This window comes from Lonchura striata, chromosome Z (assembly GCF_050655825.1).
Source record: "Lonchura striata isolate lonStrDom1 chromosome Z, ASM5065582v1, whole genome shotgun sequence".
NCBI lineage: Eukaryota > Metazoa > Chordata > Aves > Passeriformes > Estrildidae > Lonchura > Lonchura striata.
Window position 1 is genome coordinate 68,384,588 of NC_140740.1, and position 25,761 is coordinate 68,410,348.

The 25,761-nt window shown below is 34.1% G+C and overlaps 1 protein-coding gene across 30 annotated transcripts in view; it reads left to right on the forward strand.

The window, feature by feature from the left end:
* PTPRD (protein tyrosine phosphatase receptor type D) overlaps nt 1–25,761 on the forward strand; it is a 1,154,377-nt gene that overhangs the window by 263,955 nt on the left and 864,661 nt on the right. The window lies entirely within an intron of this gene.

Below are 25,761 nucleotides of genomic sequence, written 5' to 3' on the forward strand. Positions count from 1 at the left end.
TAATTGTGGAACAGTAAAGAGAAATCAGATACAATCTTAAGTACAGAGCAATCCATTTCTGTAATTACTCCTCTGTAAGTTTAGGAAAAAGTCCTTTCCAAAAAGCCATTAAGTTACACTTTATATAGCCATTCATGTACCTTTTGAAAGCTAAAAACAGGAGATTTGCTCAGGATGGGGAGATGGTTTTGAGTTTAGAAGGAATTGGTGAAGAACAGAACTCTTCTTTTTACTCAACAGTCAGTGGCAAGATACTCATTGGTGCAGAAAGAAGATGCCTAGTATTCTCATACCGGTTCTCTCTGTTTTTACCTTTTGAGTAATTTGGGAAATCAATATATCTGTTCATATATTTCTGTGCATGAAAAATTACTGTATTACTTAATGGGTGCTGTAGTATCCCTATAGAACTCCAGATTAATACTTATTTTCTGCAAAGCAGAACATTCATTCTCATACAACAAGTTAACCTCTTCAATCAGACAATATTGTTTAGAATTTTTCATACAAAATTAAAGCTTATGAGTTAAAAATCAACAAAAAAGCCCCATGCTAAACACCCTTCCACCTGAAAATCTGAGGGTTTTTATTCATGATTTACCTAGGTATAAAAGTATAATTACATAATAAGGCTCTCTCAGAATTATTAGTTGTAAAATTAGAAAATATCTAATCCTTTACTATCCTTGATAGCTAGTTTTAATTTCATAAAATTAAAGAATCATTATCTTGTGTATGATTTCCTTTATAACCAATCTCTACAATTTAGGATTCTTAGATTCCTTAGATTCTATGAAGATATTTATTAGCTGACAAGAATACTTTTCAAGGCTTTGGGCATAGCTACTTGCAAAATAAAATATATTTTGTGGGTTTTTTTCAGATTTTTTTTTCAATGTTTTTAAAGTGCCTAATAAAAATGGGTTCATTTTATTACTGCAGGTGTTATTTATGTTTGAGAAAAAGATTAGATGTAGATGCTTGAACTGGTATAGAATAAACATGGTTTTTCAGGTGAATAATGCTTTTTGCAAATGAGCTTAAATTTTATTTAGGTAGAAAAAGAGTGCCTTACAAGAAGAAATAAGTCCAGGGACAGTATCTGTAATCTAGACAGTGGTCTTTGGAATGCTCACATATTTAAGCATATCTGGGATACTCAGGTTTATTCAGAAAACCTTTAAAAATTGCTACTCAATCAGCATCATCATCTCCCAGAAAATATATAACTTAATCTTTCATAGCTATGGGTGCAATCCTGGAGTATTATAATGGTGAAAATTTGCAGCTGAAAATTTATTGATTAAAAGCCAGGATACTTTAAGGACTCTTTGGAAGAATATCTATGCTGGAGATGATCTATATTTTACATTATCCCCTTCTATCAATACTAGTAGCAAGATCCACATTCAACTCTCTCCCAAATGTCCTGTATATCTGTTTTTCTTTTCCTATTCTTTCAAACTTTCATTTTGAATGCAATTTTAATGCAAATTTATTTTTATGTTTTTAAAGGGGAGAGGATATTCTCTAATTAAAAACTCTGCTGTAGTATTGTGCCAAATTATCATTAGTACAGCAGTGTTTAAAGCAAGGGTGAGAAAACATTCTGTATGGATCTCAAACATCTATTCCTATCTCTTGTGAAAGAAAGACCGCTTTCTTTTGTAAACTACAAGTGGCAAAAAAATACTACAGCTTATATAAAATACACATATTCATAACTATTAATTATTTAGATCTGAAAAAACCCAAAAATATTTTATGTATTTGCATGAAAAAATACCAACTGTACTCTTCACACAGCCATGAAATCCAACCACTTTGATTTCTCATTCCTAAAAATGTATTTTTCACATTTTTTAAATCTTGTTTTTACATTTAGAAGGCAATATATTTTTTCATTACTTAATATAAAGAAAAAACTTGATATAAAGAAAAGCACATGAGAATTTTCTGAAAAGTTGTTTGGAACAGCTATAACACAAAGTGTCATGGAATCACAGAATCAATTAGGTTGGAAAAGACCTCTCAGATCATTGGATCAATTGATCATATAACCCAACACTATCTTGTCACTTATACCCTGGCACTAAGTACTACATCCAGTCTTTTTTTAAATGCCTTCAGGGATGGTGACTCCATCATGTCCCTGGGCAGCCCATTCCAAGATACAGTCAACCTTTTTGTGAACATCGAACATCTAAGCTGAAGCTTCCCTGATACAGCTTTAAGACTACATCCTCTAGTCCTGTTGCTAGTTGCCTGGGAAAAGAGGCCGACTCTCAGCCTTCTTTCAGGCAGTTGTAGAGCATGATAAAGTTCTCCTGAGCCTCCTCTTCTCCAGGCTAAACCATCCCTCAGCTGCTCCTCACAGAACCTGCTCCTCAGACCACTCACCAACTATTTTGCCCTTCTCTCAAGCACCTCGATGCCATTTCTGAATTGAAGGGCCTAGAATTGGACACAGCGCTTGAGCTGCAGCCTCACCAGCAGGACAAGGGGACAATCCCTGTCCTGGTCCTGCTGGCTACATGTGCTAATGCAGGCCAGGTTGCCACTGGCCTTCTTAGCCAACTGAACACAGGATGGATCATGTTCAGCTGCTGTCAACCAGCATCACCAGGTCCTTTTCCTATGGGCAGCTTTCCAGCCACTCTGCGCTCAGACTGTAGAGCTGCCTGCAGTTGTTTTGTCCAAAATATAAGACTAGGCACTTGGTTTCACTAAACCACATCCCAGTGATCCTGGCCCGTCTCTCTAGACGTTCCAGGTCCCACTTTCTATCTTGCAGCAGATTAACACTCCAATCCAACTTGTTTTCCATAGATTTGCTGCTTGTATTCCCTCATCCAAATAATAGGTAAGGTATTAAACAGAGCTGGGCCCAGCACTGATCCCTGGAGGACACCAGTAGTGAGCAGCCACCAGCTGGATGCAGCACCATTCATCACTCTCTGGGCCCAGCCATCCAGCCAGTTCTCAACCCAGTGAAGGGGGCACCTGTCCAAGCCGTGGGCTACCAGCTCTTATAGGAGAGAGGGTCAAAGGCCTTGCTGAAGTTGTGGTAGACAATATCCACTGCCTTTTCTGCATCCACCAGGTGGGTCATCTGGTCATAAAAGCAGATCAAATTGTTCAGGCAAGACCTGCCTTTAGTAAAACCCATCTGGGTCTAATGCCGTGGTTGTACTGTGGCTGTCATGTAATTACACCTAAGACACCAAGGTCAGGCTAACAGGCCTGCAGTTCCTGGATCCTCTTTCCAGCCCCTCTTGTTGATGTGCATCACTTTATCCACTGTCCTATCATCTGGGACCTCCTTAGGATGATAAATTACAGAGGGCAGATTAGTAAACTCTTCTAGCAGCTCCATCACTTTAGGATGGATCCCATCTAGTCCCATACACTTCATCAGTTACTAACAGCTTCCTTCTGGATTACAGGAGGTCTGTCTGCTCCTGTTCCTGTCTACCAGTTCAGGCAAGTTGTCCTGTGGATAACTGGTTTTGCTGTTGAAGACTGAGACAAAGAATCGTTAAGTACCTCCACCTTTTCCTTTGGTGACTATATTCCTCTTATGTCCAATACAGCATGGAGGAGTTTCTTGCCTCTTCTTTTGCTATTAATATATTTACAAGAATACCTTTTATTATCCTTTACAGAAATGGCCAAATTAAGTTCTAATTAAGTTTTTGCCTCTCTAATTTTCTTTTCTGAACATTCTTAAACACTTCCTGAGCTGCCTGCCTCTTTTTCCAAAAGTGATGGAATTACCTGAGTTCCTGCAAAAGATCCAGGTTCAGATAGGCTTGTCCTTTTACCTGCCAGCTCATCTTTCAGCACATAGGGATGACCTGTTACTGCTTCAAGATTTCTTAAAGTCCAACCTTCCTGGGCCTCTGTTTCTAAAGGCTGCTTCTCAAGAACTTTCCAAATCAGTATCCTAAATAAGTAAAAGTCTGCCCTCTGGAAGTTCAGGGTAGAGGTTTTGTTGATGTCCATCCTTATTTCGCTGACTATGTGATTTCATGGTCACTGTGCCCAAGGTAAACTCCGACTACCACATCTCCCACTAGACTTTCTCAGCTAAAACTGAAGGCCTAGCAGGGCCTCATTCCTAACATGATCTTACCAATGTGCCAGGAAGTTATATTCCATGAATTTCAGAAAACTTCCTAGACTGCCTCCTCTCTGCTGTGTTGAGTTTCCAGCAGATGTCCATCAGGTTAAAGTCTCCCACAAGAACAAGGGCTGATGATGGTGAAACATGAGCCAGCTGCTTATAGAATAATTTATCCACATCTTCATCTTGTTTGGGTGTTTTATGCCACCTTGTTAGCCTTCCCCCTGTCTCTTACCTCTAATCCCTCAACACTATAATCTGTCACCTTGAGCTCGATACAGTCAAGAACCCTCCCAAATGTACAGAACCATCTCACCTCTTTTTCATCCCTGTAACTTCTGAGTAGCCATCCACTGCAGCACCCCAGTCATGTGAGTCATCCCACCACACTTCCATGATGATGACTATATCATATTTTTCCCACAGAACAGTGGCCTCCAGCTCCCTCTCTTTGTTATCCATACTGTGTGCATTAGAGTAGATGCACCTCAGCTGGGCTATTGATTTTGTCCCTTACTTTGACTTGTCACCAAAGCCCTCTCAGACAGCTCTGCGAATTCATAGGCTAGGATCCTTTTGCACTTTCTAGACAAGTTAACTCCATCTCTCTCCAGCATGCCTGGTGACATATAAACTGCCCTATAATAAAAAAACTTTCTTTAAGCCACTTACTGATCATATGGGTTTTTCTATTCCTTTCAGCATTCATCCCTACTATTAAAGAATCAAGGAGAACATTATCTGCGTTCCCTTCCCTTCATTCAGGCAATTAAGAACCTTCAAGCCTTTTTTGGTTTCCCTTTATCAATTTAGTTGCTGGTAACCTGAACAACCAGCAGTGGGTAGAAATCTGTAACCACTGAACTCAGTAGTACAAAGTAACCTTGAAATCAATACGAAATGATGCCATGTGTTCTTTGTCTAAATTGTTGGAGAAAGAGCATAATTTAGAGACAAAACCAAAATCAAACAAGATGAAGATCTTAATACTGTGATAGAGGCTTTATTTCACTGAAACACAAAATATGGCTGATATAGGCAAGTAAAATACACAATTCCTGTCTTCCTCTTTTCAGCATTTGTGAAAATAATACAATTTACTTCAAATATGTCCTCTTATGTTAAATAACCTTCTCCAGGTTGGGCAAGTCAAAATCTGGATCTTGAATAGAGAGCCCAATCATCAAGACTATAAGAGTTTCTTTTTATCTAGTAAAAGCAATTAATCAAATCTGTGAATTTTGTTTCCCTTGGGAATCAAGAAAAAAAAAAAAGGCTTAAATTAATCTCAACATTCACAATTTTTTCTTTGCATTTACAAAGTACTTCCAATTAAATTGATATTTTAAAAAAAATCTTCTATTCTTAATACTATATTTTGTTGCTTCCTAGGGGCAAAGCACTTTCTATCTTTCTCTAGAGTTTTTCTGCATTTCTTTCCCAGATGAAATACTAAAATTTATTATTTTTAAAACAATTATATTTAATAAGTTGTGTAGAAATATAAAATCTTCTCACAAAATTATTCTTTGTATCTGTTCTAATAGGATTTTTTTTTTCTTCTTGTGTGGCCAGGGAACACAGTATATGTACATACTAACAACAGTATATGTACCTTTACTAATAAGTAAGTGTGCTCTAACAGACAATTTTGGAAAAGCAAATAACTGCTTTTGAAAATTATTTTCCCATGGAGGTTGTTTCTATATTCTAATGGCTTATTGCTCAAATGAGATTCAATATTCCTTGAAAACCTGTAAAACTTTTAAAGTTTTATGAGTATAAATAGTATTAATAGTGCATAAATAGTTCTACATTTATGACTGGTAGACTCAGAAATTGTATTTAATAGCTCCTGGAATTGTGTTCTTTGTGGCCTTATTAATGTAGTATGAAAAATGTAGGCTCTTATCTCTAAGATAATTGAATTTCTTTTATCAACTGCTCTCAGAAAAGCAGCTTGACCTGCATTTTTACAGGGTCAATGATTTTTGAACCTAGTGATTCAACAAAGATTATCAAGCAGGAATATGTAATAGCAGTGTTCACCTAAGATTTGCTTTCTGACACTGTCAGTCGGAAAAAAATAGATTAAACATATTTGCATTAAAAAGATTTTTCAGGTAGGTCAATGTCAAATAACCTCACAATTTGTTTCCACTTATACTATTAGTTGTTCAGCCTGTATTTTCATACTGTTTTAAGCATATAAAGTGAAATTTCATTTTTTTATCTCCATTGAGCAAGCTACATAAATTATCTGTAGCTACAAAAATAGCCAGTCAGGCCTCATTTGTAAAATTATTACTAATGTTATTAAGCGGCAGATATATTATAATCAGAGAGAGTTACAAAATTCCAAGAATGGCTGGTAAAAGCAGATGATTGTTTTAGTCAGTTGCTGATTTCTCTTGTAAAAAGTGTTGACATTTCTATAATGAAATGCCGTTAGTGCATATCTGCAGTTAATGTTACTCCTGAGCTGCATTGTTGAATTTCACTACATATTACAGTAAATAACATTAACTATGAAAAAGTGTAAAATTAATATCAGTGGAGCAGTTCTCTTCTACTTAGAAATAACTGTATTAGAAAAAGATACTAGAGGGAGGATAAAATTTATTTCATGGGCCGGTATAGAACTGAGTAATCTGTGCATGAAGAAGAAAATAGAATCAAAACTTAGAGATTTACTAAGTTAACTATAGCAATTGTATGATTAAAGAAAGGTAGTGCTTGATAAGGGAAGTTAGATTTTAGACAAGAATGTGAGGACTAATTTAAAACAGCAAAAAAATCTTACAATTTTTTTTCTATATATTCTGGATATATTTGAACTTGGAAGGTGCACATGAGCTACCTTTTTCCATGAAGACTTTGGCTGTAATTGATTTCTCATACATTAGTATACATTACATATGAATCCCTTTTGTATAGATCATGCACAAAAGTCATAATTTGAACACACACATAAATTACTACATTTATTAATCAAAGAAGGGAAGGGAATTCCAATGACAGTACTTATACTATCTCTTTGAGGCTAATAGGATGATCTTCATAGTACAATATATTATGGGGGAAAAAAAATATCCAAACTGTTGAAAACAGTTTGGTCTATTTATACTAACTCATAGCTTTCCTCCTTTTCCCTTTTTCAAATCAATTGTTAGAGTCAGTCGATGTCAACAGTAATACTTAAGTAAAGTATAGCAATTATTTTGTATTGAAGATAATAGATTTTTTCACATAATAGTGCCCTTGTGATTTTAAATTTTGTTTACATTCAATTTACTGCAATAACTTCTCTTTAAAAAAAAATAAAAAATAAAAAAATAAAAAAAGAAGAAAAAAAAAAGGCATCAAAAGTCCTTAGCAGGAAGAAATCATCACTCAGTATGTTAAATTGAAAACACCAATGAGAGATTAATATGCATTTTTCATTAGAGAAAACTTTCATAAAAATTCATAAAAATTCATGGCAATTGCATCAAGACAAGGACTGCTGAATTCACCCATCCTTACCATATCTCAACAGTACAGAAAGAGCATTATTTAGAACACACTCAGTAGATTTTTTTTGATGGGTCCTATAAAGATTTCCTTGGCTTAGATCCCCAAAAACCTAACTACATATCAAATGCCAAGAATTTCTGGCCCTGCTCCCAGTTATCAGTTTCAGACACTTGGCTAACCTCCCTGACTAGCATGAAGCTTGGACACTGTGCTTTCCCACATGTTCTCATCTGGAATGCAGCCCACACAGATGATGGCAGACTGAGCAACCAAGCATGTTTTAGGAAACACTGAAATGTAGCACAGCTCTCTCCCGCGCTTCTCTGACAGGGAAGCATGCATAGGAATATTTCTTCCTTTGTTTAATATGTAGTCTGCCTCATCCTTACGTGTTTATTTTTTCAGCACAGTGACAATTCCTTTCATTGATTATTTTTTTGAACAGACTTTTCCTAGGAAATTTTAGATTTTGATCTTCCATCTTGTCCAAAGAATTTTCCAATCCCAGCCTACTTAAATAATATGATTTATTTAAGCAAGTGTTTAATTATCAAAAGGGCTTACAGTACCTAAAGTTATTTTACATCAGGCATTTTTGCTACATGTAAAGGAGGTTGTAGACTACAAGACAGGAAACTGTCATGATGAAGAGTCAGGTCCCTCTACCAGAAAAAATGGTTTTGACATTACATGATCTATAGACCTTTAATCTGCATTAAGTAATGTCCTCTCTCCAGTGTTGATAGGATAGATGCATTCCAAGCACATTTATTTCAGTGCTTAAGGAAAAATAGGATTATTAAACTATGTAATTTCATTTCTTCAAAAATAAAAGATTTGTTCTGATCTTTTGGACTCCAAAGACTACGTTTCCATCTTAAGCTATTTTTACATGATTTTAAAAATCATTACATTGTTTAAACTTTAAATACCTTACTTGAAAACTTTCATTTAAACCTTACCCCATATCTGACTTTGGGTTTGTAAACAATTATTCAGTTTCTTATCACAATCAAGGAAAGTAGTGTAATGACACTGAATATCATCATACACAAATTTTAATGAGAAGGTACATTGAGGTTTTAATTTTTAAATAAGTGTTTTCTGATTGTTTTTTCAACTAAATATTCTTTGCCCATCACAGAATTGCAGTATTCTCCAGTCTATTCAAGTCTAATTTAGAAGTTTAGGCACATACATATTTTTATTATCTCTTCCAAGAAAAAAGAAAGTTAGGCTAACAACCTTCCAGGAATTATGTCCCAAATCTCCACTTCATTGGCTGCTGGGCTTTAGTATCTTTCCCCCATTTATTTTTTTCTCAGTGAAAGAATCTTGTATGACAGCCAAGAACAACCTGAACTGTAATTCCTTTTTGAAATAGTTTCTAATTTTTTAATTTACTATACCTCCTTGTTAGTCATTCCTACTTTCATTTCCCTCTCCATTCTGAGACCTTTCTTCATTTAACAGTGTTACTGGTCCACAGGCATTAAAGTTGAAGGCCCTGTACTTTGTAAACATTCATTTGTATCCAACTGTTTTTAAATTCAAAATGTTTTGATTATGAAAATGTTTAAGTTTTATCACAGTGTGCTGTGCTGTTGTACTTTTCTGTGTTCTTTAGAAAAGTAGTTTAGTGTTTTTCTGACTTAAGAAAATGAGAAAAAAACATTCTATGTATTTTTAGTTGAAATCCTAATCAGCTAAGTATTTTATTCACTACTTAGTTCACTTGCAGAATTCAGAAGAGAAACAAAAAATTAAACCATATTTCCATATGAAACTGGCCGATTTTTAACTCACACCAAAGTGATTTGAATCAGTAAAGTACATAATAATTATAGCCAAGAAAATGCTTTAAATATAAATAGCAATAAATATCCTTAGATTACAGTAGCTATCAGTGAAGATGAGATATTCCAGTAAGAGAAATAAATAATCATGATTTCAGTATACAGGAATTTCATTTAATTTTTTATCTTGGTTCTAGATAAGAACTTGCTGACACCTAATTCATTCCAACAAAAAGGCAAAACTAGTGGACTCTGAAATTTTGTTTGCTGCAGAATATGATAAGGTCTGAGAAGAACAAAATTAATTATCAGAATACTCTATAAATGCAGGGAAATCCCATGCTCCTCTCTTAGTTTACAATTATGAGTTCCCAAAACAGACAAGTACAATTTGACTTAAAATTTGTCCTTTGCAGATCAAGAGAGGCACAGAAATAGGGTTCTTTGTCATGACAGTGCATTCTGGGAAAGCTCAACAGATAACAAAAAAGGCTGTGAAAAATACAAATGATATATGAGCTATATGAGTATCTTAAACTGGTCCATCATTGCATGACTGGGTGGGATTAAAGCTACTTTGCCTGAAGTGAATTTTTCAGCAACCTATCTTTTGTTCATAATAATGTGAATTATTGGCAGTAAGTTATTTCCCTACAGAGACTGACTGGCATACTATGCTATAATTATTAAATATAATATTAGTTCTCTGAATTTTCTCATCTCCTTCTTTTGACCCTTCTAGCTTATTAATTAATTCTGGTGAAAAATATCATTTTATTAACCTAGAAGGTTATTTGCTTTTCCCAGCATCACATTTTTTTTTATAGATCACAAGCATATGGAACAGTAGCATTTCCAAACTGTCTAGGAATAAATTTTGGCTGTTTATCCTAAAAGAGACATCATTGTTGAAGCTTAAAGGGGCAAAATCTGTGCTGCCAGAATTTAACTTTTGTTTGTCCTATAAATTTTATTGTTTGGAGAATGTGTTGAATTGACAGCCCTTATTACTGAATTTCCTACTTGTTCATGCACCAGATTTGTATATCATTAGCAGAGATAATTTTTTCTTGCAGCCTTACCCATGCATCAGCCACTTCAGATTATCAGACATTTTATTTTTGACTGCCCTTTAATAATTTAGCTAAAAATGTTGCTGGTGGAAAAATGCTAATCACACAATAAATTTGATTCTGTACTTGGACCCTGCAGTCATTTATGGTTTTCTGGATTTTTGACAAAACAATTACTCAGCTACTAACTTATTCAAGTCTTTAGTGCTTTTGACTTGTAGCCTTATATCTCTCTATGCTCAGTCATTTCCACCCTATAAACTATTACAACACTCTGAATTCTTCATTGCTCTGTTCCACAGAGCACTGAGACAGCAGTACACTGGAGTACATTAATGTTTCTACCATGGCCTTGTGGGGCCACAGATGTCACCTACAGCTCTCAGTTTTTTTAGTTAAGTTTTAGAAAAGGCATGCAATTTTTAAAAAGCATATTCAAGTAAGTTTTGTGACAAAAATATCAAAAATATCAGGTGATGGTAAGTAACTACTTCATTGATTTTAAGACATCCTGTTTCATATCATAGAAGCACATAATACAGTTCTTTGTGCAGAATCTCAATATGAAATACTCATAGGCAATGCAGTAATAATGAAACCTACTGTTCAAAGTTATCCCCAAGTTATTATTTTGAAGACCTTGACAAGTCTTAAAATAAAACAATATTTTAAAAGTCTATATCAGTTTTTACTTTTGGCATAAAAGTTTTCAAATGGGCCAATAAAAGTGAAAAAACAAAAAGACATTCCTGAAATCATTACTTAAAATAATAGTTGTTACAAGAGATAGACTTCAAAGACATGAAAAATAATTTTAAAGCCCCTAAAGACAGATTTCATACATGTTTTTCTGATAAACATATAATTTAGTTGTTCATAATTATTTTTAGATTTGTAACTTAAATTAACTTTTGTAGATGAAAATCATAGACATCATTCTCTGCACTGGGAAACTGAACATGTCAATGAGTTTTTGCAGTATTAAGATGTGACTGAATGAATCAGCCTGGAAAAACTATGCAGTATTTTTCAAGATGATAGAAGGAACTATTGTTTTAAAATACCAGGAATAAGTATTAATAATACAATGGCATGAATTTCATTCCTTAGTTTTTGCACATATTCTTCAAGTTTAATAGTTACAATTCCATAAATATACCCACTTTTTAAATCTAGAAATGTAACCATCTAAAATAACATTCAGTTGAAATTTTACTGAAGTGAAATCAAAAAAACTTTACTGGAAATTATTGACAGATGCCATTTTTTTCCTGACCTTTCTGTAAGTATCTTTACTGCAGCCCCCTTCCTAAAAGTTTACTGGGCTGAGTTAGGGTGTTCAGTGGAATCAGTTAAGCTGCTAAGCAGAATTAATAAAGATATTTAGTCAAAGCTTGCCTCCATCATTCATGGGAAACCAGAAGTTTGGGGTGCCCTCCATCTCTGGGGACCTCTTGTCCAGCAAAGTCTGTTTCTACTTCCCATTGTCTGAGCTGTGTAGCAGATCAACCTGTGCCCACGGTCATATCACTTCAGTGATGACCCAACATGAATCCTTGGACACAGCTTTCAATCCTCCTCTCAGCCTTACTTTACCCCAGTAGACTATTTCTCCATCTGATCCTAACCCTGACTTGCTGCATCTGTGCTCTGGATCAATGTCATAGGATGGTGCTACTCTACAGCCTTGGAGTCACCTTTTGCTCCTGGCTCTCTCCCTATGGGAAGCAGCCAGAAATCTTCCCTGACATTGTTTTTCAAAGTCTAGGCTAAACATTAATCAAAACTATTTTTACACAAAAATACAATTAATTTGCTTTCATACCAGGAATTTAATTGTTCTGCTAGCAAGATGGTGCAATTCCAATTTCTTTGAACTCACAAGAACCACTTCATTGATTCCTTCAAGCTGGTGAAAACAGGAATAATTTTGAATCCTTCTTGGCTTAATTTGAATACACAATAGTAGTTTTTTAACATCAAATAACTGAAGTTCAGTAGCTCTTTTTATGGAATTAGTGTTGGGGAAAACAACATCTAACGTTGTGCTTGTTTGCTTGACAGCGCTATGTCAAAAATACTGACTAACTATCTTTAGATTTTCATTCTGTTGTTGAATTACTTTTTAAATATGAGCTACTTTGTCTGTGTATTTTGCTACATAGTCCAGTATTTTTTCTGGAAACTTCTAAAATCATCTTGTCACTACCTAAGGTTCTATAATTAGATTCTGGTTTGTTTCTAATATTTTATCCCACTTTTTTTTTTTTTTTTCTTTTTAGAATAGAGTGTTTATCAAGAGGTGTTTGCTTTTTTAGTGATTTGTTCTTGTGAGAATTTTAGAGTGCAGTCCCAAGTACATCTCAAGAAAGAATCACTCATTAAATATTAAATGGAACATAAAAATATCTACTAAAAATAATGAATTGCATTGTAAAAGATCCCTCTTCTCATCCTTTTTGGATGCAGGTATTCAGGAGTGAAGTAGGCTCAGGGATGTGACAGAGACAGTATTGTATTTAAGCTGGAGATTACTTCAGACTGCAAAAAAGTAAATCATCTGAAAATAAGCATCATGTTAATAAACCTGATCAAAGAACAAGGAAAAATTTGAAATATGTGAGACACCTGAAGTTTCCTCATATGCCTGCAAGTGCTTTGTAGCAATATTAGCTCTCAGACAAGATAGTGCTCTGCTGAAACCAACAAGGTACGTTTGTAAACTTGATCAGTTCTTGATCAGAAATACAGTTTTCTGACAATGGGCTCTTGGTCATCAGATACTTGTTAAGGCAAAGTAAAAGAAGTGCAGGTTTAGGCAGGCACATCGGGGTCTTGAGACCCTGCACTGCAAGGTCAGTAGAGAGCCTATGGCTTTATACCAAACCTAGTAGAAATCATGTATGCTGAACTACAGTTTCAACTTGAATTAGATGTCATTATGAAATCTGAAAAGAAAAAAGTTTATTGCACATGTACTGGTTCCTTAAAAAAAAAACTGTGCATTGGAAATAATATTAGCAGTATTCATAATAACAACAGGAACAATAATAAGCTGGTAAAGGATATTGATTATGATCTTGCACTATTTACTTACGACAACTAGAATAAAGGGATCTTGAAAGACTTCCCATACAACCTGGCTGACATATGCATGCAATTTCTTGCCTCATGAACAAACAAAATATTAAATTTGAAATAAAACAAAAATAGGTGTATTTGGTCAAGACAGAAATGCAAAAGTAAAGCCATTTTTTAATGATAGGTTATTAAAAACAGTAAGAAGGGCTAAAAAGACTTGTATAGAAAGCCTCATTATTGAGGTGATTGAAACTGGAACTGATAAAAGTACATAAGAGTCTGCTGGTTGAAGAGTGGTAGTTTTGGTTTGGCTTGATCTGGTGTGATCTGGTGTGATCTTCTTGATCTGGTTTGGTTTAGTTTTGTTCCCTCCCCAGCTCCTTGTCCTTCTTTAGATTAATCATTTTGGAGCCAGGATTCTGAAAAGTGTGAGAAAGGTTCTAAAAATGTAACTAATATGATTAGGTTTAAAAAGTCCTGGGTGACTCTGTTTTCATTTCAATGGTACAGCCAACTGTGTAGGCATGTTGTAGGATCTGATAACATTTTTGTAGGAGTGAGAAGAAGGAATTGCATGGGAATTTGATTTATGATGAAAATTTGAACAAATTTGTTCAGCATAACATGCTTTGAGACTAAGACCCTGGAATATTTATTTTTTAAGTTTTATGTAGTGAAGCAGATTTGAGTTTTACTTAAGAAGCAGAATTGCATTTGAATTGCTTTAGGAAAAAACTCAGGTTTGAACTCTTTATTACTAGTAATTTAATGTGTTCAGAAGTGAAGCAGTTCAAGAAGATAATGTCCAACACAGAAAGCTGAGTTTTGCATTGTGTAAGATATAGAATTTGTGGAAAAGTCTAGGGTAAATGTGCTTTTTAAGATCTGATATGGTACAACATATTCCCAGTTTCTTTACTGAATATCTGAATTTAGTATTAACAGCATGTTTACTCTTTGGGTTTTGATTGTGTAAGCAGAAAAAACCTGCAATTTGTAAGCATAAGACCTTCAAGTATATTAAAGATTAATAGTAAGATCTTATATATATATATATATAATCTTATATATTAAGTAAAAATATTTTATTATCTGCTACTTGGAATACTAAGAATATATTATGATACGTGAGAAATGACTGAATTAATTGAATCAACAGTCAGCTTTTTTATTAATTAAAGAACCACTGTCAAAATAAGGGAGGAGAAATATTGCACCTCTTTAAACTGTTTCAGTTATAGTTTCTCAATTTAGTGAAGATATTTGACTTCTCATTTTTTTTCCTGTATGTTCAATTGCAAATATTATGCAATCTGTAATACCATAGTCATGATAGCATTGATAATTAGATTATGCATAGAAAATACTCCTAAAGAATTCTATTAGATACAACTAGATTTAGTGCAGAATCTTAATAACTGAAAAACCTATAAAGTATAAATCTAATACTATATTATCTGTTGATGAAATTTTATTATGATGAAAAGTTTTATCTCCTTTTTGTTTCTTCATCCATTATTAAAAAATAAAATAAAATAAAAATATTTCTTTTTTTTTTTGTAGATAATTTTGTGGCTTAGTAAACCTACATTAAGAATGTCAGACTTACATTAACAACAAACTAGTTTATTTGTACTCCATATATTGCAGTAATCTCCCATCTTCTAAACCAAACCAATAAAATATCTCAAGACTTTTTGTTGTATGTTCCTAAACAAGGAACAGTAGAATCTGGTGTTTGTGGCTATTCATCTAGTCAACTGACTATTCAATCTGCATCACAGCAAGTTCTTCCCTAGCAGTATAAATGGCTTCAATTACTTTTTATCAAGTTATTATCAAATGAAGCCATAAAGAAGGTTTTGAAAACCTTACTACACCTACTGAATTAGGAGAACCATAGGATTGAAAACTAGCTCTTCCTTTACGATAGAAGAAACCAAGGCAATAAATGGAAGTTATGATGTCAAAAGCTATTCCTGCATAGTAAGGATTCAGCTGGCAGGCATAAGGAAAGGTTGAAATCAGAATGAACCTCTGGATTACCCCTAGTCAACAACTGTTTATGCAGGGTCACCTAGACCAGGTTTCCAAGACACACACCCAGAATAGCTTTTAATCTACAAGGACAGAGATTCCACAAACGCTTTTGTGCTACCTTTTTCAGTGGTTGGTTCCCAAAAGGGAAAAAGCATTTGTTTGTGCTCAGAAAGACCTTCCTATGTTTCAGGATCTGCTCATTTCCTCTGATCTTATCACTAGACACCTCTGAAAAGAGCCTGATCCCTCCATCTTTGAACTGTCTCTACAGATTTGTACATACTTTGCTGGGATCTGCCTTGAACCTTTTCTCAACCATCCAAATAATTAATAAAGGTGTTAAATGTGTTAAATGTGATCTGCCTTGTGTTCCTATGATCTAACATTCCACAATATATTTCAGGGTATTATGTGGGATAGGGGATTCCCTCGAGTAGCACCAGAGCAGGACATCACCCAGTTGTATGGAGATAATGGCAGACTGAGTTCTAGCTGTCATATCAGACTGCTGGTGAGTGTCAGGATTGGTTCTGGTGATTGTAGCCAGGGACAAACACAGACCCATGATGATGGGATGACTGAAAAAATTTCATCAATATTTTTTCATTAACAAGGAAGAAAGTGTTACTTAAGTATATCTGCTCTTCATATAGTATTGTTAGAGAACTTTTTTTGCTTAGGAGGAAATTATCTTTTCTCATCCTTTCCAGCATGAATTTGATATTCAAGCTAAATTATAAAGGACCACATGTTGAGCAAGTCTAGTTGTCAGTTCCCTGATGACAGAATACGTAACAGTTATTTGAACAGGTGTTACTCCAGATCACATCTTCCCTACAGCTTCAACACATTCACCATTCCCTAGTTCTTGGAAGCAGACAGCAGCTATTCTGATTCCTGATATAAACTACTGTCGCTTTTTACAGTCTTTGTATATGTTTCCAATAGCCAATTTCAGTTCCTGGATTCATTCACAGAAACAGAGAAAGTAGGATAACTAATACCAAAGAATGCTAGAAATAAGCCAGAGACCTTTATGCCTAGGGTTATTGCATAAATTAGAATGTCTCCAATCATACCTTTTGTTAAAGTAGATTTTTTTCAGAAGGAAGGGTAAGAAATATAGTTTTAAATTTATAAATTGCAGATATTTTATTTGGATTTCTGTATTTTTTCTGGAGCTATGATAAAAATAATCAGTCATGTGTGAAGCTTAAAAATGAGATCCATCTATGTGATTTTTGAACATGGATTTATGCCACTCTTTAAAATTGTTTAAATAGCATAACCATTCTTTGTACAGGGATTACAGAGGCAGGGGGAAGGATTTCTGAAATCAAATCAGAATGTATTAGTAATCACATCCTTTATTGATAATGCCTTTCTTTTCTACTGAACAAGACTTTCACAATATTTATGAAGCAAAAGGGAAGTTAGAGCACACGTGATACCTTTGTCCAGATTGCACTAGTACATTTCAGACACATGCTTTATAAACTAAAGACAATGGTAAGCAGATTGTATCAAAGTGGTTTGGATGGATAGTGAGTGGATGATGAACAGTATATTCAGGAGCACAGTAAAGTTCTGATTGATTCTACCCTTGCACAATGAACTTGGGATCTTTCCCTGACATTCAATAAGGTTACTTGTTCAGATTATCTTGGAATCTGTTTTCAGAAGCACGGGAGTTGAATTTTACATAAAACTTTAGGCATGATCCATAGGAAATCCCAGAAAACCCAAACACATTAATTGTTTGAAGCCAAATAAAGAAAATATTAATAAAATAGGACTTTAGAACTTATAAAGCCTAAACCATTTTTTTTTTCCAAATCCCAAAACCTACTAAGTATTATTTTGGCCAGTGTTGATTGATATAAAGTTTTAGATCAATCCAACATGCAGAGTTTTTGGATCTGTTGGATTTGCCTTGACTCAGGCTGATTTTGTCTTCCTTTAACAAATGTTTAGAAGCCAAGAAGTGATTGCCAAACCCTTCGGAGCTGAAGTTCTGTGAGTTTCATCAGGTCATGATGATGCCTTATATCATCATCATCACTCTAATTTCTGAAAATTTGCCAGTTTGATATATTAATTTAGGTCATAAAATATAAAAAAAGTTGTTTATCTGAAGTATCTATCTTAAACTTATGCAACTACATTTTAGATAACATTGACAGGCAGAACATTTGGATACATGTATCAGCTGATACATGTATCAGCTTTTTAGGACTAAACAGAATCATTGTTAGGTAAAATGATGTCACCAGGAGTCTTCAGGGATACTCACTGAGATGAACTTTTTAGTCATCTTATGTGGCTCACAATTACTACATTAATCTCTTTCAATGCCTGGCAGTCTTCTTAAACAAACTTTTAATTAATAGTGTTGCTATAGTAATACATAATTTTTATATACATATGTATATATGCATATATGCTAATATTCCTAACTTTAAATTCCTTCTTGCTTGGATTTTACATATGCCTCAGAAGATCCACAAATTCATATATGTCGTACCACATATATCCTTTGTTTCTCAAACAGGTAGACAGAGAAGAAAAAGATCATATGTTATGTTTGGTAGCAGAAAAAATCAGAAAACATAATCCATTTTGAAGCAGTCAACATTGCATAGAGGGAGGTAGTACATCATTCCATTTTTAAATCAAAGATGTAACATTTATCTTTAAACAGAAAAAAAATCAGCTTTCAATATTTAATAGTGATTTGAATTTTAGTAGTATCTCTTCGTTATTAAGCTGTGTTTGCTAGGGTTTACAGGGTAAAAGGTTCTAAAAGAATAAAGGAAAACCTACTAAATACATGACTTTTCTTACAATCAGACTCTGTGAACTATATTCCCTCGAGTTCCTTGTTTTTATTGGCTCCATTCCAAACCTGACAAAATGCAATTTGCAAAAAATTGCAAAAAACAGGCAGTTGTCTCTCCTTTAAGTGGAGAACTGGACTAGGAAAATCACTCCCATGTTCCCTGTCTGAATTATTCATGATTCTATGGGTTTGTGATAGGAAAACATTTATAATAAGTTTTGTCTGAGAATCCATCACCAGCTGTCCTTGCCTCATAACATGATATTGCATATCAGCCCATCAGAAGACAATTTGGTCAAACACTTCCTCCAAGTACAATACTATATCTTCTTTTTCACCTCTGGAATTACGTGTTGTGGTGGGGTTTTGTTGTTGGGGTTTGTTTTCTTTTTTTTTGTTGTTGTTTATTTGTTTGTTTTTAATTTAATGGACATTATCTTAAAAATCACATTAGAAAATGTGTGATCTAAGTAGGGATTTGGCAGTATGCTGAAACTGTGTGTGAAGTTTCTCTTCTTCTCCCTCTGATTTGTAAGTATTTGTGGTCTCTGCAGCTACCTTATCTATTGTATTTTTTACAGACTTCATTGCTTCAGCTAACTCTGAATCTGGCTCTAAGGTTACAGTTTAAGATTGGTAGAGAAATTTCTGGATTGGCTTCCTTTTACCCTGAGAAGTATTTATAAGCAGTTTGGCCACCATCATGATTGTAATAAGAAGAGTCTGTAGTATCAAAATGACGTAAAGTTGTAAATTTTTTTACCATCTAGCAGTTTCCAGTCTTTTGTCATTTTCCTGCCATATGCATTAATTTCTTCATGTCCTATTAAAAAATAGGACAATTTATTTAAGAAATACCAAACTGCAGCATACATGAATGGCAATTAATCACTCAGCCATGAGTTTTAAGGACAGATCTGTTTGTCAGAGATGGAAGACAGAGCTTTCATTCTGAAAATAGAATCAAGCGACCCTTAAAATTCAAGACCTCTGAAGATTAAGTTGTCTAGCTTAATCAGAAAGATTATTGAGGAATGAATTCTGCATGAATATATATGTACAGGCACACTACTGTAATTGAAAGGAGAGAACAGCTGTTTAGCTTTGAAGAAAAAAAATGATGTCTTAAAACCAGTTATTGAGACCCAACTTTTAGATAGGTATTAGAGTTAGAAATAAATATCCTAGTTGAGATATTTAAATAATATCAGAGTAACACAACTTTCAATCCTTTGATAACACAACTATTTCAAAGGTATACTTCACTCCAGAAAATTTTATAACCTCTGTGCATGGTTTTAACAAATATAGGACTGCTTTTGTTCATTTGGACAATGATGTATTTAATTCTCCAATTCCTCATTTTCCTCCTCCTTCTCCTCCTGTTCATCCTGCTTATCATCATCATCATCATCATCATCATCTTTCAAGACTACTGGGGAAAACAAAATTTAATGCATTGACATTTTAATGTTCTTTGTACTTGCATCTATACATTAAACCAGTAACAAAATCAAATTTCATGCTTCAAAGCTTTAGCCAGCCATCAGCAAAGTGAAGGAGTACATTGTCTTGATGAGTAATTGGTTAGATATATTATTTCAGCTCCTCCTCTGAAGAATCAGAGGCTATAGCTGCAACTAGACTGGAAGAAAAGATAGATAAAAAGACACTTAAAAAATATTTTTAGCTGCTGACATAATCAAGGTCATGCTGATCACCAGATTTTTATTTGAGTAGCAAATTTTCCATGATAACTCTGATGGGGAATTTGGGAGATTTTTGTCAACTTTTTAATTTTCTTTACAGCAAAATAAATAGATGGAGGTCTTGAAATGACATAATGGGAAAATTATTTTTCAGCTTCTAAATTTTATGATCAGAATAAATAACTTCTTGACAAAAACTGAAAAAATTTAGCTGAGTTTTGTTTGACTTGTCTGTGTATATTTCAGATAATAAAATCCTTTCAATATTGAATACCTGGAGAAGAACATATATGGCTTCCCTTGATGTTATGACCTACTCAGGGAGAAGTGAATACAATCATTATCCCTATGTACTCTAACAAAGTGAAGTTACCAGCTCTGGCAGCCCTCAGTTCAAAAGGCTGATCGTTGTCATGGTTGACCTTGGATTGCTGCCATATCTCCACCCAGCCACTCACTTCCCCTCCTTATCAGGAAGAGAAAATAAGATTGAAAATTCTAGTCATGTGTTAATGTCTCTACACATGATATGGGGATAGAAACATAGCACACTAGAAAATGACCTGGTTAAAGTTAGATAAATAAAATAAACCAATGAAGTCCAGATTAACGATTATGCATTTAAGATAAAAAAAAAGCAGTGTGGAAAATATGTACCATTTGTTACAGTGTAGCAAATATTGTATCTGTGAAGTTAAATAAAATAATTACTTTATAGTTCTAGTTAGATAAGAATACAATGAACCTCAAGGAAATCTAAATAGTTAACTTTACTTAGCATCCTGCACATTTATAACACAGCTCCAGTATGGGTCATTTCCATGGGGTACAGTTCCTCAGGAACAGATTGGTCCAACATGAGTCCCCCTTGGGCTGTAGGTCTTATGAGAAAATATGTTGCCACTTGGGCTCTTCTTCACATTCTCCTATGTGGACTTTCCACAATCCATAGCTTCCGTTAGGATATGTTTTCTCTGTAGTGTGGAGAGGTCTATGGCCTACAGTGTTGCTATCTTCTCCAACATGGTCTTCCTGGGCTGCAGGAGGACAATCTGATTCTCCATAGTCTTCACAGGCGGCAGAGGAATCCCTACTCCAGTGCCAGGAGCACATCTTTCTTCCTCCTCCCCTGATACTACTGTCTATAAGCTGTTTCTCTCACATTTTTTTCTCATTTCTGTCTCACAGCTGCAACCCAGTATATATTGCCACTTCCGAGATAGAGCATTATCAGAGAAGCAAAATCTTCTTTGTTGATGCATTAAGCTATGTCCTGCAGTAGATCCATGTTGGAGATGCCTGAAACTTTCTCTGTCTCATGTTGTGAAACTTCCTACTCTCACAGAAAACACCCTCATTCTCTCCTCCCCAGTACCTTGGCACAACAGGCAGAAAATAAGGTTTATAATTAGGACTCTTGCATTATCATGAAAAAATATTTTAAAACATAATCAGAATCTCTTTCTATAAACCCATCTGATTATGATTTCAAGTAGTTAGTAGACTACTACAGTCTTGGAACAGGCCGAGATGTTAGAATCTGTACTCAGAAATCAGCTCTTATAATTCCACAATACTTTAGAAGATGCCTTTGCATTTATTTTTTAAATAAAAAGGCAATGCTTTTTTAGCATAAATCAGAATGTAAGAATCTCAGTCACTCTAAGTTCTGAAGTCAGGATCAATGTATTTATTAACACTTTGCAGTCTGTGAATATATGTTAGAGATTTACTGTCTCTGCATTTGCCCTGTATTTTTGTGAAGTTTCTTGCTATCTCAATCATGTCATCACCTGTAGTATAAGGACTTGCAGTCTTACTATAATAACTTGCAATCTTACCTGAAAGATACTGCAGCTGATGAAAATCTTCTTGTTAGGTCAAGAAAACCTGCAAAAAATGTTTTGAGAGGCCAGTAAAATAGCTAGTATGATGCAGAATTACAACTTTGAGGGCAGCAGGAGGCTAATATGCTTATTCTCTCTTGAAAGCATGATAGGGTAAAGTAGATTTATTCTTTCCACAAGGAGAATTGAGGTATAAAGGTATATGAATTTTTGCTGATAAAGAGAGTTTTCCTAAAAGTACAGTGATTAATAATATAAAGAGGAAATAAGAAATTCTGTCACGGATTGCAGTGTTTTGTAATGCAAATATCATAAACAAATGTTATGAATAAAAATTCTTAAATTCGTGTGACATATAAAGATTTGTGTAGGTTTATATTTTTGTTCTTTTTGTGTGTTTGTGTTAATATTGTCAGTTAAAATTTCTGTTGTACACTTAGAAACAGAACTGTGGTGCTCAAGTACTAGCAGAAATTAAGTGCATTTTAATATAGTTCTAACTTCTGTACTTTTTCTGTGCCATGCTTTTAGTTTAGTTATGTTCTTGGTAAAAACTTAAAAATGTAATCTAACAAACCTTGAAGTATTAAAAGGTTTTATTTGAGAACACGCTTTTATTTTTGGTCTCTTTTTTTCCTTGTTTTATTTGTTTCTAAGTTTTATAGCTATGTCTGTAGGAAATTATTCAATGGAAAATGCTTTGACATCTTTAACTAAAGAGAGAAATTAAGCTCTCAAATGCAAAAATATTCCATCACTGGGAGAGCAAAAATTACTCTGAAAGAGGGTATCGCTTTCAGGGATGGAAATTTTATGTCACATATGTGTTCATTACTTTGCTTTATTAATTTGATGTCATTTTTTCTATTAGTTTAATAATGTTTCCATATTTATAATAAAAGATAAAAGAAACATTAACTCTCTCCATATAAATATATCTGCAAATTACAAATTAATGTAAAATATGTATAATAAATGAAATTTAAGAGCTAGAAAGGTTTTTGTAATTTGTAAATTAGCAACTTAAATGTGGATTAGTTGTTAAAACAGACTGTATAATATAGCGTCATATCCCACAGGTGTGAATGAAAGGACATAGAAAAAAGGATTTAATTTTTTTAAAGGGAAGTTATCATCATCTTATGCAGCCACCTTTTCTGTCCAAAGAATTAAGCAAAGGCTTACTGAACTTTGTAGTATTTATGGAATCTAAAAAAATATAATGTATTTTTTATAAATAATTTGTCTTTTAATCCAATTTACACTACTAAGGATAATCTGTATATAGTTTCCCTTTTTCAGAAATCATGAATATCACATAAATATTTGGACTGTTCACGGGTGTGTTGTTTCTGTGATGTCTGAGGCAGGGCTTCATATTATGCCTTGTGATTTTAAAAAGAAATTTTCAAACAATGTATAACATCCATGTCCCAAGTAGCATCTAGCATATCTGAAATCTTCCACCTTATATTCCTTTGAACAAAGGCTTTTGTGCCAGAATCCTGTAATTCTTTTCTATGAACTGATCTAATAAGAGATATTACTTCTCCACATAAGCTTTCCTTTAATGTCTAGCTTTTGTCTTTGAAGAGCAGTGTCATAGGTCTGAATTGAATACATTGGAATTGATTGTGACCAGAAGCATATATGTAAACATCATTGCTAAAGCTTAACCTTTTTTCTGAAACTGTCAACTATATATTGGCATCTGGCTTTCTCAATTTGATTTCTGAGAAAATGTAAATGTTTCAGGCCTGCTAGCAGGGAGTTTCAGCATACATCATAGAAGAGAGAAGTAATGCTCAGTGCTCTGTTAGTGGCTAACAGAAGTAGCACACAGCCCAAAGCGTCATGCTTATCTGTTGCTTTTATTCAGGAGCTAAAGTGATATTTCCTTCTGTTCCCAACTGATAACAAGTGCAAAATACAGGCAAAACTAGCTTTCTGCCAACTCATCCCTATTTAAGAAAGAAAAAAAAAAAAAAAAAGAAAAAAAGAAAAAACAACTCCTGGGCTGATTTGCATGATGTTGAAATGTGTAGAAGCAAAACTAAGGGAAGGGGAAACTGGGGGAAAAAGGAGAAGAGAAGCCATGAAAAGACATAGGATAATATTAAGTATATTGAAAGAAATAAATTTTAATTTAAAATTTAACAAGGCAAATACATTCTGAGAGAAAGTAGCTTTTTCTTCACTGGAATTGAAAATGTGTATCCAGTTTGTTTCCCTACATCAGCTGAAGTGTGGGAGAAAAATCTCAGGATGCTGCTGCACAAGTTTGTTTCCCAATTTCAAGTTAAGAGTAACAAAAGAGAAGAGGTTTTTACCTCTAAACCTCTGGTGATGATTCAGTGATTAGTTAATTATTATAGGTCTCCTGTGCTCCTCCACCTTGGAGAATTCCAGACTAGAGGTGTTGTTTTGAAGATGCAACTTGTGATGACATATACAGCAAAGTGAATTTATCTTTGAAGTACTTTGGAGAGATTTAATTCTCAGTTGCACTCATTTACCCTTGCAGTCTAAAAGTATCAAGAAAACACTGTTAGATTCCTCTGTACTTTTCTTTTGGAAGTATTGTTGGTTTCTGAGAAAATCTTCAAACACTTTTGGAATACTGCCTGTGAATAAATGTTTTGAAATTCAAAAATATTACAGGAGTTGTAAAAAAAGCCCTTTTTCAGTTATGTACTGATAGTTATTTGTGGTCAAATCTGTAAGCACTTTCAATTAAAATTCTCTGAACAGTGGATTTATGTATAAACAACTTCCATGAAAGCTTGTACTGAAGGAGCAACTACAAAAGGGACTTCTGGGAGAATGAGTTTACTAATGGCGTAAGTTTGGAGCTGCAAAGTGCTTTCTGGAATAGACTTCTTATTTCTTGGAATGATGTATGTGTCTAAGATTAGGAATTTGTTTCTTATATTAGAATTAGAACATAGTAAAAGAATCTTTCAGCTGTTAGGAAATATTAATTTTATAAGATTAATTCAATTGTTTTGAATGAATTAATTAAGCAATTAGACAACAGGAAAAGCATTTATGAATTTTTTTTAACTTACAGGATAGTTATTTTTGTGATGAAATAAAGATCTGCAATTTGCTTTCAATAAAATAACATTAATTCATAAAATAATGTCAGTATGTGACAAGGTCTAGTTCTCCTAAATGTTTACACTCTAAATGAAAGGCCATAAATTTGTCAGATGCGCAGTGCCTCTCCCACCAATATTTATACACAGCATTGAATAACTAGCTAAATACTATTAATCCATATTCTTGTAGAGACTTTTTATAACCTATCATTTCCTCATAAACTGTATATCCTTTACAGCAAGGAATGTTGATGAAGAAAGATCTGAAACTGTCTAAGCCACCTGTGATTTTCTGAATGCTGCTAGTCTGTCTGTATTGCTACCATTGTGTGAAAGCTCACTATTAAGTCAGTGAGTTTCTGAAAAAAATTGTTGGCTGTAGAAACCAATTCATTGTGTTTCAATACAACTGAGTTATAATATGTTTGGTTTTCTTTTGGTTGGATGGACAGAAATATCATACAGTCACAAGACAACAAAATAAATATTCAGCAAAATATTTACATAATCTAGGCATAATAAATGTCTCTTTTCCCCACTTTGTTTCCCCCACATATTTTCATTAATATCTCTGTCTCTTCAGATATTTCTCTGTTGCCATGCTGCTACTGGTTGACCTTCTTCTGCCTGCAA